Source organism: Carettochelys insculpta, chromosome 6, assembly GCF_033958435.1.
Source record: "Carettochelys insculpta isolate YL-2023 chromosome 6, ASM3395843v1, whole genome shotgun sequence".
NCBI classification, from domain to species: Eukaryota; Metazoa; Chordata; order Testudines; family Carettochelyidae; genus Carettochelys; species Carettochelys insculpta.
The window spans coordinates 87,098,993-87,113,347 of NC_134142.1; the positions used below are offsets into that span (position 1 = coordinate 87,098,993).

The window sequence follows — 14,355 nt, forward strand, 5'->3', positions numbered from 1 at the left end:
TACAGGACAACTACAAGGTGCTCATTATCCATAACCAATCGGGTGCCAGAAGCGAGTTTACACGGCCCCCTCCCACAAAAGAGGTACTATGGAGCAGAGAGATTCTGATCATTTCTTCAGTCAGGGAACATTTCACTGATCCTGAATCAAAACATTTTGATTCATTTAGCCAAACTAAGACGTTTCAATTCATATTGACATATTGCACACCAAAAAAATCAGTTTGATTTTCCCTGATGGGAAAAAAAACCAACATATTTATGCAAAATCTTTGCAGAAACCACATGTAAAATGTTATTTTTAAAAAAAAAACTGTATTCTAGTGTAGGATTCCTAATGTTGTCTAGGTAGCCCACTGGAATCCTTGGCTAAAAAAGGCCTAGATATCTAAGTAAGTGGGTGGTTTGCCCATTAACAGCTGAAAGGCTTGGGACTAGCCAACACTCAGTAGGGTGACTACATTGCTCTATGGCAAATACGGGACACTGGCCTCCAGGGATGGGGGGCTGCTGTCCATGTCAGGGCTCCTCAACGCTAGGGGATGCTGCAGCCTCCTGATGGGGTGGGGGAGCAGAGAATGGGGATTCCTGGCAACAGAGGCTTTTTGCTGGGGAATAGGGCAGGTGCCCCACAAAGGAGCTTCCACAAAGCAGAAGCTGCTTCCTGAGGCATGGGATTCTGGGGAATGAAGCATCTGCCCCTTGGAGGGGCTCTGTGGCAGTGGAAGCTGTTTCCCCTAGGTGTGGGACACCAGGAATGAGGCAGCCACTCCTAGGCAGAGCTCAATGGCAGTGGGAGCTGCCATTGTGGGGTGCCAAGAAACGTAGCAGCTGCCCCGTGAAGGAGCTCTCTGGCAGTGGGAGCTTCAGCCCTGAGACACCAGGTGCCAGGGAACAGAAACCCTGCAAAACGCGGGACAAATTTGCCCATTTTCTTATAATAGTCAGGACACCTGTCAGGCAGCTTAACTCAGGGACTGTCCCAGTAAAAACAGGAGAGATGGTCACCCTATACCTGTGAGACTACATCTACACTGCATTCAGCTTTTGAAAGAATGCAAATGAGCAAAATTGAAAATGCCAATGAAGCATAGTTTTACATATCTCATTGCTTATTCTTGCATGATCTCACTTCTGGAAAAGGTTTTTCCTGAAACAAAAACAGTCATGTAAGATGGGGTCCCTTTGAAAACAAACCACGTTTTTGAAAGAACCCTCCTTCTAGAAGGAAAATCAGAAGCAGGGTTCTTTCAAAAATGAGGTTTGTTTTGGAAGGAGCCCTGTCTAAATAGCTGTTTTTGCTTCCAGAAAACCCTCTTCCACAAGTGTGATCATGCAAGATTATGTAAATTAGGCATGAGATGTAAATCCATGCTTCCTTGGCATTTTCAATCTCACCCATTTGCATTCTGCTTCTGAAAGTAGAATGCAGTGTAGATGTGGCCTGAGAGAGTAGCTGATTTCCTACAAAGAACAGGAGATTGCACTAAACTGGAGGATATTCATGCAACAGAAGGGGGGCTTGAGAATGACAAGCTCTTGAACAGACTTTAAACTACATCCAGCTTTTGAAAATGTCACCAGGAAATCCCTAACTAAGGGAGCAGAAGCATTGTACTGAATTGGAGTCTGGAGGCTAACACATGCTCAAAGAGTGAATAAAATGCACCTTACGTGAAGAATGATTTTCATTTATTTTGGTCTCAGTTGTGTTTAAGAAACCCTGTGAAGAACAAAACCAGGTTGTCAGTGGTCTCTCTTTTATGAGCCAATCAAAACCTAAGAATCATAGAAAATAAATTAGCAGTCAATCCATATTATTTCATAGTCACTTTAATTCCTAGGCATGAAAAATAAGGCAACAATTGCATTAGGATCCACTTGAATCATAACCAATAATAAGGAGGTAGTCCTTCTGCCAGGTGGAGCCTGCAGCAACCAGGCTTCATTCAGTATCTAGTCCTCTGGCACCTTATAAACTAACAGATAGTTTGGAGCATAAGCTTTCATGGGCAAAGACTCACTTCATCAGATACAGACTAACTCATTCTACCTCTCTGATACTTTTCAATATCTAGGGCTTCCTTTTCAACAAAGCAACGTAAAACTGGCTCAAGCCCCTACCCAGTAACCTGGTACATTACATGCCACCCCAGTCAAAGCTGAGGCAGGACTTCCCTACTCACAAGCACAGAATATGAATATAGAAAAGAATCTTAATGAAAGGAGAGAAGTCACCTCTTATTAATTTGGGAAAATGCCATAAACAGGATTTATACATATAAAACTCTGAGCAGGACACAGGACCCTGAGTGGTGTGGCAGAACCCAGAGTGGTGTGGCTAGAGTAGTGTGGTGTCTCTGTTTAAGTTCTACAATTAAAACTTCCTTTATTGTGTCTCCCTTTGCTCCCCCACTATTCCCCACTCACAGGCTATGCCTCCACTAGCCCCTTCTTTTCAAAAGGGGTATGGTAACGAGCGAGGTCTGAGAATGCTAATGAAGCACTACCGTGGATATGCAGTGCTTCATTAGCATAATGGCAGCCGTGGCCATTCAAAAGTGCCACTTTAGAAGGGCACACCACTCATGTAGACAGGGGCCTTTCGAAAGGACTCCCCCAATCTTCAAAAGCCCCTTATTCCTATTTGGTTTTAGGAATAAGGGGCTTTTGAAGACTGGGAGTCCTTTTGAAAGGCCCTCGTCTACAGGGGAGTGCACAATTCTCAAGTGTCACTTTCAAATTGTTGCAGCTGCCATTATGCTAATGAGGCATTGCATATTCATGGAAATGCCTCATTAGCATCTTCCAAGCTCACTCATTACCACCTTGTTTTCGAAAAGAAGGGGCTAGTGTAGCTATAACCACATCTTTTGTCCTTGGTCAGTGAGGACTTTGGGTTCAGAAGTGTATTTGTATAAGTTCACCTCCCACCCAGGGAAGAAAACACCTTGCTTCTCCTGCCATCTGAGCACTTGCTGTGGCTGGCCATCTGGCCAGCTGTAGCATCTCACTCCTTGCCTGGTCACCCTGACAGTCACTGTTCCTTATTGCTTGGTCACCCCATTAATCACTGTTCCTCACTGCCTGGTCACCCCCCTCCCAGCCTCTCCCATCAGCCAGCTGCATGCAGCTTTCGCTGGTGGCTCCCATCAGTTACCTTTGGCTGCCACCTGCCGCAGCTGTGACCTCTGTCAATCAGGCTCTTAGTGATTTTAGTTCAAAGTAGGGTGGGCAGAATCACTGCTCCACCACAAGCGATTTCAGTTTAATGGGTACTTAAAATATCAAATGCTCCTAATGAAGACTATATTTGACCGATGGGGAGGAACAGGTTACACCTGACCTGGGAGTCTTAGGGAGATGTCTAGGATATCTGTCCCAATTCTTCCTATTTTCACAAGGTTCTAGTATTCTAGCACCTGGCTTAACAAGATCCTTTCAGAAGAGGGTGACTGCCTCATTTTGGGTAGGTTCAGCACAGTTTTCCCTTTATAAACTCACTACTCTCTCCACTGAATATTTAAACAGAGTTGATGTGTTCATGTAACTGAATTTTCCTCCTGAAGTCTCTCCCTGTTCCAGCTAGCTGTCAGGGGACAGTTCATTTAGACCCTGCTTCAAAGGAGGATGATGGACAGAGTCATTTTGGTGTTAGATTTGCTTCTCACAGGGCTTGTCTACACTAGACCCCTCTGTTGAAGCGGACATGCCAATCAGCCCGATCAGAGAATAGCAATGAGGGGCTGCGCTGCATATGAAGCACCTCATTAGCATAATTCCCACTGTGCAAACTTCAAAGTTGCTTACTTCGAAGCGGTGGCAAGCAGTGTAGCCGTGGGCACTTCAAAGTACCTGCACAACTTCGAATTTCCCTTGGGAGACTAAGAGGCCAGTGGAGTCTCTGTTAAACAGCCTCATCTCAATATGCCTCAATTTGTCTAATCCTTGATTTATTGCATTTCGTGCAAAGGTCAGAATCTGCCAAAAATTCCCCTTGCGGTCCACTTTTTTTTTTTTCTTTTACCCTCTCCATCTGGTTTGTGTAGGGTAAGGGAGTGAGAGAACTTCGAAGTAGTGCAGGAACTTTAAAGTGCCCACAGCTACACTGCTTGCCACTGCTTCGAAGTTAGAAACTTTGAAGTTCATGTGGCAGAATTTATGCTAACGAGGTGCTGCATATGCAGCGCAGCACCTCATTGCTATTCTCCAATTGGTCTAATTAGCATGCCCCCTTCTAAAAAGCAGGCTAATATAGACAAGCCCACAGTGTTTTATTAGTGTGTAGTGCTGAATTTGTCTTAACACATTGGGAACTGAGCATTCATTCCAAATGGGGGGTGGGAAACAGAAGCTCCACAGCAACTCTACAGTCTTGGCACTTCTTTCGAACAGGCTAATGCTGGAGGGAAAAATTGGCTGGCTGTCCCATGTATTGCACACACTACAGATGGCCCTGACTCTTCTGCTAGCCAGATTAGCTTTTCCCAAGTTATTTGCCTTTAACCTTCAAAACATTTCTCTCCTTACCCACGTTGTCAAAGCTCTCGGCTGATTAAAAGTCATTTCCAAAGAGTAACTGTCAACTGATAAAGTGGTCCACAGTGGCCATGACTTGGATCTACACAAACCAGATGGAGAGAGTAAAAGAGGGGAAAAAAAAGGGGGGACCACAAGGGGAATTTTGGCAGATTCTGACCTTTGCACAAAAGGCAATAAATAAAGGATTAGACAAATTGAGGCATATTGAGATTAGGCTGTTTAACAGAGACTCCACTGGCCTCTGAGTCTGCTGGGCTCTTCTCTTCATTTGTTTTTCTACCTTTGACAAGAGTGCTCATCTAAAAGAGGGAGAAGAGACTATAGCATCAGGTTAGGGCCACTGATGGATCATTCGCTGGAATGCTGAATATATTGCCCCATTTATTTTCCCCTTGTGAGGTTTTTTTATGTCCTGGTTAATTGCTGAAAATAGACAGATGGAAACTCAGCATACTGTTTCCTGTGAAGAAACACACCTCCCCAACCGTGCAGAGTTCTTGTTCTGGATAGTGATATCGACCACACTAAAGTATCTGTCCAAGTCCTGGTAGGAGGTTAATTAGCTTTGTTATTCAAAAGGGAAGAATCATATCCACTGAACCATATGATAAATGTACAGTATGAATCTAAATTAGCTACAGCTATCTTCCCATACCAAGGTGACAACCTCAATCACAGTACACAGATATGTTAGTGGAATGTACCTGAATCTCTTTTTTTTTAAAAAGATGTCTAATATTCTCAAAATAAGGCCCATGAGTATGATTGCTCATTAAAACAAACAGAACACCACTGGTCATCACCTACAGCCCCCAACTCAAACTACTGCAACAAATTATTAAAGACCTACAACCTATCCTTAATTAGGATGCCACACTCCAGAAGGCCCTAGGTGACGGGCCTGTTCTCTCCTACAGACAACCTCCCAACCTTATGAGCATCCTCACAAACAGCCACAGTCTATGCCCCAGGAATACCAGTCCTGGAACCTTTCCTTGCAACAAAGCCCGCTGCCAGCTTTGTCCACATATCTTCTCTGGAAATACCATCACTGGACCTAACCAGGTTACCCACAGAATCACGGGCACTTTCTCATGCTCCTCAATTAACATCATATATTCCATCATGTGCCAACAATGCCCAGATGCTTTGTATATTGGACAGACTTCTAACTTCCTTAGACAAAGGGTTAATGGGCACAAAACAAACATCAAAACACTCCAGATCCACAGACCAGTTAGTTAACATTTTATTGGAATGGGGCATTCTGTTAAAGACTTAAGAGTATGCGCATTACTGAAAAAAAAACTTTCGCACCGCTATTCAAAGGGAAGCAGCCGAGCTGGCTTTTATATTCAAATTCGGCACATTAACACATGGTTTGAACCGGGATGGGAATTTTCTGAGTCACTATAGGGGCAGGTCTGCATACTTGGCTTAATCTAATTCTTGACCTTCCTCCTGCCCCCTCACTCTGATTTGCTCACCTGGATCATTTTTTTCTGATTTGTCCTCCTTGATTACTGTTTTTGGTTCTTTGTGCCTCAAATATTGAGTCTGTTCTGGTCTGGCTATGGTCTGAAGAAGTGGGTCTGTCCCCCAAAAGCTCACCTAATAAATTATTTTGCTAGTCTTTAAAGTGCTACTTGACTGCTTTTTGTTTTTATCTACCAAGTAAAGTGATGGAGGAGCCATCATATAAGTCTTCAAATCAGGACTGGATTCCTTTCTGGAAGATATGGTTTAGCCAAACATAAGGTATCGTGCTCAAAGGTAACAAGGTATAATGTACCTATGCAGGTGGTCATACTAGACGATCTAATCATTCCTTCTGGTCCTAAAACTCTGAATCAATTGAACCTACTGGAGCAAAGAAAATCTTAAGCTACTTCAGTTGCAATTAATTAAAATGAGAGCTTGTTCATTGTAAATGACATTTAGTACAAAGTAGCTCAATTTGAATAGTTTGTCACTGACTGTTACATTCTTTTAGATAGTAACACAGAGGTAGCGTGTTCGTCTGTATTTTAACAAAACAAATCAGCAGTCATGTAGCACTTTAAAGACTAATGAAGTTGGTCTGTCCCACGAAAGCTCATCACCTAATAAATTATTTTTTTAGTCTTTAAAGTGCTACATGACTGCTGGTTTATTCTTTAGATAAAGTGTTTCCACCTTCCACAGGAAAAGAGTGGTCCAAGACCAGTGTTCTTGCCTGTCTCAGAAACAGCAGGTTCCATAGAGGCCTAATACACCATTGTACGAGTCACAGTTTTGGAATGTTGAGCAAGCTGCTTCCCACGTCTCCATCCTTGAGCAATCTTCAAGTCATGCCTAGCTTTCAGTTTCCTAAGCCTTTCCAAGTAGGTGAACCAATGCAGTGACTATATCAGCCACCCTGGTGATTAAACTATTGCACTGTTTACTCAAGGCTCACAACTATTGGGCTACGTCTACACGTGCAGCCAACATCGAAATAGCTTATTTCGATGTTGCGACATCGAAATAGTCTATTTCGATGAATAACGTCTACACGTCCTCCAGGGCTGGCAACGTCGATGTTCAACTTCGACGTTGCTCAGCCCAACATCGAAATAGGCGCAGCGAGGGAACGTCTACACATCAAAGTAGCACACATCGAAATAGGGATGCCAGGCACAGCTGCAGACAGGGTCAACGGGCGGACTAGCGCTTCCGGGGCAACAGCTAGCCACTCCCTTAAAGGGCCCCTCCCACATACACTCAGCCTGCACAGCACGCAGTCTGAGGAGCCATATAGGCACACAGACCCCGAGCACCGCAGTCATGGATCCCCAGCAGCAGCAGCAGCAGCAGCAGCAGCAGCAGCTAGAGGTCCACCCAGCCCTCCCGGCAGCAGCAGGGCTTGCCCTGGCTCATGCCATGTTGGGGGCAGCTGAGCACCTTCTTGCCCCAGGGGAGGAGATGCCCCCAGGGCAGCAGGGCTCAGCCCCTACCCCTGCAGCACCCCGCTCCACCCCCCGCCTCACACGTCGGCGGCTGTGGAGCTACCCCACCAGCACCGACTGGTGGGAGCGGCTGGTGCTTGGGGAGTGGGACGACGACCACTGGCTCCGGAACTTCAGGATGACCCGCCAGACATTCCTGGAGCTCTGCCAGTGGCTCACCCCCACGCTCAGGCACCGGGACACTGCCATGCGGCGTGCCCTCCCTGTGGAGAAACGGGTCGGCATCGCTGTCTGGAAGCTGGCCACTCCGGACAGCTACCGATCCGTGGGGCAGCAGTTTGGTGTCGGAAAGGCCACCGTCGGGGCTGTCTTCATGGAGGTAAGAGAACCCACAGGGGGAGGCCAGGCCAGGGCAGGGCAGGGGAGGCAGAGCAGGGCAGGGGGGCCAGGGCAGGGCAGGGCAGAGCAGGGCAGGGCAGGGCAGGGCAGGGGGGCCAGGGCAGGGCAGGGCAGGGCAGGGCAGGGCAGAGCAGGGCAGGGGGGCCAGAGCAGGGCAGGGGGGCCAGAGCAGGGCAGGGCAGGGCAGGGCAGGGGGGCCAGGGCAGGGCAGGGCAGGGGGGCCAGGGCAGGGCAGGGCCACGCACAGCCTGCTCACCCCTCATTGGGGCTCTCCCATGTGCTTTCTCGGCAGGTCGTGCGTGCCATCAACTCCATGCTCCTGCACAGGCTCGTGAGGCTGGGGGACCCACAGGCCACTGTCGCTGCCTTTGCCACCCTGGGCTTCCCCAACTGCTTCGGGGCTCTGGATGGGACTCACATCCCCATCCGTGCCCCGGACCACAGTGGCGGCTGATACCTCAATCGGAAGGGCTACCATTCAGTCGTCCTGCAGGCCTTGGTGGACAGCCGGGGACGGTTCCAGGACATTTATGTGGGCTGGCCTGCCAGCACCCACGACGCCCGGGTTTTCCGCAACTCGGGCCTGTGCCGCCGGCTGGAGGCGGGGACCTACATCCCCCAGCGGGAGATCCCTCTGGGGGACACCACCATGCCCTTCTGCATCCTCGCGGATGCGGCCTACCCCCTCCGGCCGTGGCTCATGCGCCCCTACACAGGACACCTCTCCGCCAGCCAGGAGCGCTTCAACGAGCGCCTGAACCGTGCGCGCCAGGTGGTGGAGCGCTCATTAGGCCGCCTCAAGGGACGCTGGCGATGTCTCCTGACCCGCCTGGATGCCAGCCCCAACAACATCCCCCAGATTGTGGGTGCCTGCTGCGCCCTGCACAACCTCGTGGAGAGCAAGGGGGAGAGCTTTCTTCAGGGCTGGGCCGCCGAGGCCGCCAGGGCACATGTGCAGCCACCTGCTGCCCCCAGTCGGCAGGTGTACCCAGAGGGGACCCGGGTCCGGGAGGCCCTGCGGGCCCACTTCGAGCAACAGGCCGCGGGGTGAACTCTGGCCAGGCCCCCTACTGCCCGCCCCTTCCTCCCCCACACTCCTGCCCCAACGCCAACACCATGGAGCACCCCACCACGCCCCCCCGCCTTGTCCAGGAGAAATGACAGCACGAACTTGTGGGTGAACGTAAACGTTTTTTTTGTCTTAACGAATTTTTTTTTTTTTTTTTTTAAATAAATATCTGACACAGAAACCAAAAAGAAGGAGGGACAAACGTTCAAGCAAATCAAGATGGGCACAAATAAAACAATACAACCACAAAGCGAATAAAAAAGTGTGCACCATCAACAAAAAAGCAAAGCAGGGAGGAGAATGGGGCGAACTATTTACAGAGGGGGGACAGGGCAAACAGGGGCACCAAAATAAAGCAGTCCAACAAAAGTATGTCCAACAAGGTGGGGGGCCACGTCCCGGGCCCCTCGCCCCTACAGCCCAGCAGTGGGCGTGCCCGGCCGGGAGCTCCGCCGGGCCTGCAGTCTGGTCCGCGGCTGGGTGGGAGCGGGCTCCACCAGAAGGTAGCGGCGCCGGCGAGTCTCGGGTGGCTCCAGGGGTCCCTCGGCGCGGTGGCCCTCGCGGGGAGGTGGTGGGGTGACGGCGGACGGCCCGGCGATGGCTGGAGCAGCTGGTGGTGGGGCTGCAGGAGCGGGCATGGTGGGCGGTGGCTCGGCCGGCGCGGCATGGGGGGCCAGGGAGTCGACCAGCCGGTTGATGGTCTCCATATAGGCCCCCCATGCCTCCCTGCGCCAGGCCAGCGCCTGCTCCTGCAGCCGGAGGTGCTGCTCCGACACCTCCAGCTGCCGGCGGAGGATGGCCAGCAGCTGGGGGTCCGTGGCCGCCGCCGGTAGCAGGCACAGGGTCTGCCGTGTGGCCCTCCGCGGGGCCGGTCGTTCCTCAGCCGAGGGGCTGCCCTGGAGCAAGGGTCCCGGAGGGCTCTCCGGGACAACCGAGGCCTCGCCGGCGCTCTCTTCCGGTCCTTCAGATGGTGCAGGTGCAGGACACAGGAGAGGAGGGGGGAAAGAAGAATGGAGACAGGCGTTAGTGTGGGCCCCGAGCCGTGGCCTTTGTCCCCCCCGCCCTGTGCTGCAGGTTCCCCATCCCCGTCCCCGGGAGATGCTGCTGTGATGGATGGGGTTCAGGGGTCCCCCTGCCCTGCACCCCGTCCCCTGGTGGGAGCGACTCTCACTTCACCCCGCAGGGTCTGAGAGCAGGAGAGCTTTCTTAGGTCACAGATGGCCAGTTTCTGGCAGGAGTGACAGCACCAGCTGTCGGAAGAGACAGTCTTTCCAACCCGTCGTGGGGAGAAGACCCCAAGGGGGGCCCCTCTGGCATGCAGCTTTCCCCCTCCTCTGGATGGCTGCCTACCAGCTCTCCCTTCCCCTAGCCTCTACCTGTGGCCCCCGCCCTCGCCCCCCAATTCCAAGCCAGCTCGGCTCCTCCCTCCTGTTTGCTCAGGGCAGAGGTGTCACCTGCCAGCTGTAGCGCCAGGATCCTCCTTTGGCCCTGGGAGCTCCTCGGCTCTGGTGGCTCATATGTGGCCTGAGTCTCCCTTTGGCACTCCCCCCACTCCATCACATGCTGCTGCTGCGGGGTGTCCCACCCCCTCTGCCCGGGGGCCCCTCGAGGTTCCGCTCCCCCCTGGCCCGGGGATGGGGCATGGCACTGTCATGCAGGGTGGCGGGGGGCAGGGGCTGATGGCTGCAGTGCTGTGAGGGCCATGGCCCTAGTGTCCTTGGGGCCATGGCCATGTGAGCGTGTGGGGGGCCCTGGACACATCTCTGTTCCTCCCGCCCCTCAAGCCCCGGGGTGTCCACCAGAGAGGGGTACCTACCTGTGGGTCCGCTCCCATGGTCCGGAGATCCCCGGGGGTCGGAGGCCCTGCTGCTGCTCTGGGATGGCAGGAGGAGGATCTGCAGGCTGGATTCTGTGGAGGAGGAGCCCCCCTCCTCCTCCTCCTCCTCCTCCTGCCGCGATGTCCCGGGGATGGCCTCCGGGGGGGGGGCCCCCGGGGTGCGGGGCTTGCCTCCGGGGCGGAGTCCGTCTGCAGGGCCTGCTCGGGCTTGTCAGCCGAGGTGTCAAGGGTGGCCGGAGGGGAGGAGGTGTGCCGGGAGCCCAGGATGTCCCTGAGCTCCCTGTAAAAGGGGCAAGTGACGGGGGCGGCCCCAGATCGGCTGGCCGCATCCCGGGCCCGGGCATAACCCTGCCGCAGCTCCTTGACCTTACTGCGAACGTGGTCAGGAGTGCGGGCAGGGTGACCCCGGGCAGCCAGGCCGTCGGCCAGCCGAGTGAACGCATCTGCGTTCCGCCTCTTGCTCCCCATTACCTGGAGCACCTCCTCCTCGCTCCAGAGCCCCAGCAGGTCCCGCATCTCGGCCTCCGTCCAAGAGGGGCCCCGCTGCCACTTCCCAGACTGCGTGGCCCTCTGGCTGCCCTGGCTGCTCTGGCTGCCCTTGGGGGGGGTCCCCTGGGGGCGCTGGGGGGGCTGCTGGGCAGCCATCGCCGGTCTCAGGGGCTGAGGGCTCGGCAGGCTGCCCGCGTGTGCAGGCTGCAGCCTGCACGTTGCCTCAGACTCCTGCAGTCAGGGCGGGGGAGGGGACCTTTAAGGGGCCGCTCCACGCGGCCACCAGTGAGCTGAGGGGCTGGAGAGAGCGTCTCTCAACCCCCCAGCTGATGGCCGCCATGGAGGACCCGGCAATTTCGACGTTGCGGGACGCGGATCGTCTACACTGTCCCTACTTCGACGTTGAACGTCGAAGTAGGGCGCTATTCCTATCTCCTCATGAGGTTAGCGACTTCGACGTCTCGCCGCCTAACGTCGAAGTTAACTTCGAAATAGCGCCCAACGCATGTAGACGTGACGGGCGCTATTTCGAAGTTGGTGCCGCTACTTCGAAGTATCGTGCACGTGTAGACGCAGCCTTGAGCAGCAAGAGGGATAACCATTGCCCCAAACATTCCATCTGTGCTACTTGCCTAGAAGTAACAGAATGGAAAATATGTTAAATTGAGGTAATGAATAAAGAACAGGGAATTTTTAAATGGTTGCTTATTGTGGTTCTAATCTTTATGCTTCATCAGAAAGCTATTAGGCAGGGCTACATTAATGTTTGTTTTACACATGAAAGCCCCCACATTTCTAGATACCTAAACCAGACAATTACATTTAGGAGTTAAAACTTGGCAGTTAGAAAAATTGGCAGTTTACAGCCAGATTAAGAAGGTGCTCTTAAAAGTCTTAGTTTGTATCACATTTATCTGATCATACTGATACCACTAACATTTATGATCCATTCCTTTTCTAAATATATGGGATAGAACAAATTATAGTAAACACAAAAACTGGCAAGTGTTTTTGAGGGAGTTCACAGTGGCCCCAGTTGTTCAAAGCACTTAAGACTCTGCTTAACTTTCAGCACGAGCAGTCAATCATTTCAGTGAGATGACTTGCATGCTTAAATTTAAAAACATCCTGAAGTACTTTGCTAAATTGTGGCTGGTGGATAGATACACAAGCACAAAAGAGAAATGTGCTCTCCAACAAATTAGTTTGCAACCCATAAAGCCCCTCTATATAACCATAACTCAGAGTTATCATACAGACACAATTCAATCCTAACCTGAGGGCCAGCAAGCAATTGAATTTACTGTAACAAATGCCACCCAGAAATACAAACATTTGCCCAGTCATCTATATATATATTAGAGCTGATCAGGACTTTGACAAATTTTGTCTGAAAATGACAATTCACAGAAACACGTCTATGAAATGTGCTTATATGTAGTACAGTATTTATGCTCGAGACAGACAGACCAACCTCCCGTGGAATAGCCAATAGCCTAGCTATCAGGGGACTCAGGTGGGATGTGGGCAACCAGATTCACGTCAAGCTTTGTCTAATTTTGAGCACATTCAAGCTTTCCTGTTGGCCTATGACTAAATATTAGCCAGAGAAGCAAAAGTCTGACTTTTATCTAGTGATCAGAGTAGTTCCCGAAGTGGGAGACCTAGGTTAAAGTCCCTCTTCCAAATAAGGAAAGCAAACAACATCCCCACAGCTTGGCCATTCAACACCTTCTCTGCACTAAGAGTTACTTAACAACATATAGTGAAACGACAAGGGAAGCTTCAACAGTTTTCCTGAAGGTTATTGTCAAGCGCTTTCTCACAAGTACTGATAATTAAATTCAACACCAAAGCAGACTCAAACTTGACTAGAATAGGAGTGAAGTGACAAAGTTTATTGAGATGGATAAATATAACTTGACTTTCTATGCCCATCATACTCCCCTGCAATAGATTTTACCTCTGACACCCACCATTTAGACCTAGCAGTCACTGAGGAAAAAACGAGGGAGGGTTTACGTAGAAAACCACACTGAGATTCTTCAGAATTTACAAAGTATTCCTCTGAGCTGAGGCCACTGTGTGAATTCCATCAGCATCTCTCTTCTTTGATTGCTTTTCCATCCCATTATCTTAACCTACTGCACTGTTCTTTAGTGTCACTTTTTAGATACGTTCATTAATTAACTGTGTTGCCTTTCCAGGCAACAGGAAGTGGGAGACTCTGAGGTCAGTCAGTTTCTATTATTCCATTGCTTGGCATACCAACAATGAGGTTGGCCAGAAAAGAAGATTGCTAATTACTGCTATGGAGTTGGAAAACATTTTCAGTACAGATAAAACCCAGATTTCTGCAGCTCACGAGCATCATAGTCTGACCATTTGCTATTGTTTCTCCTCTTCAGTAATACTTTATACAAGTACAGAAGTACTTTACACATAATAATATAAATTGTGCACAGAGCTAGCAGGCAGCAAACACAGAGCTCTGTCATCAGCGGTAGAAATATTTTACATGGAGCTCACATGACAATGTGCCACTCTTTCATTTCAAGGTGATCAAATTCAGCATGAGGAAAGGAAAAGGGATAGGAGAAGGTGTTACTTTGGGGAAGTTCATATTCCCCAGAAAGCTTCATGACCAATCACACAACAGTAGCATTGTTTCAGTTGGACCATAGCAGTCTAACAGTCGCCACTTTGAGCCCCTGTACCATGTGACTGATGGATACATAATATAATGCTGAGTTTTTTTAATGAAGGGGTCTGAGGTGATCCTGACCGTTATAGGCCAGTAATCCTAATTTCAGTATCAAAACAAAAAGCAGTCAAGCAGCACTTTAAAGACTAGCAAAATAGTTTATTAGGTAATTAGGTAATTAGACTAGCAAAATAGTTTATTAGGTAATTAGGTAATTGCTAGTCTTTAAAGTGCTACTTGACTGCTTTTTGTTTTGATAGTGTATAGACTAGCACGGGTTCCTCGCTGTTAATTTCACTATGACGCACACTGGTGAAGCTCTATAAAGGAATTATCAGACATACAGTGGCACCAACCAATGAGAGCTCTTTGAGAGGGTCAAACATGTG

The 14,355-nt window shown here is 50.2% G+C and overlaps 1 long non-coding RNA gene across 2 annotated transcripts in view; it reads left to right on the forward strand.

Moving 5' to 3' along the window:
* The window catches only part of LOC142015443 (uncharacterized), a 61,901-nt gene that overhangs the window by 9,229 nt on the left and 38,317 nt on the right, over nucleotides 1–14,355 (forward strand). The window lies entirely within an intron of this gene.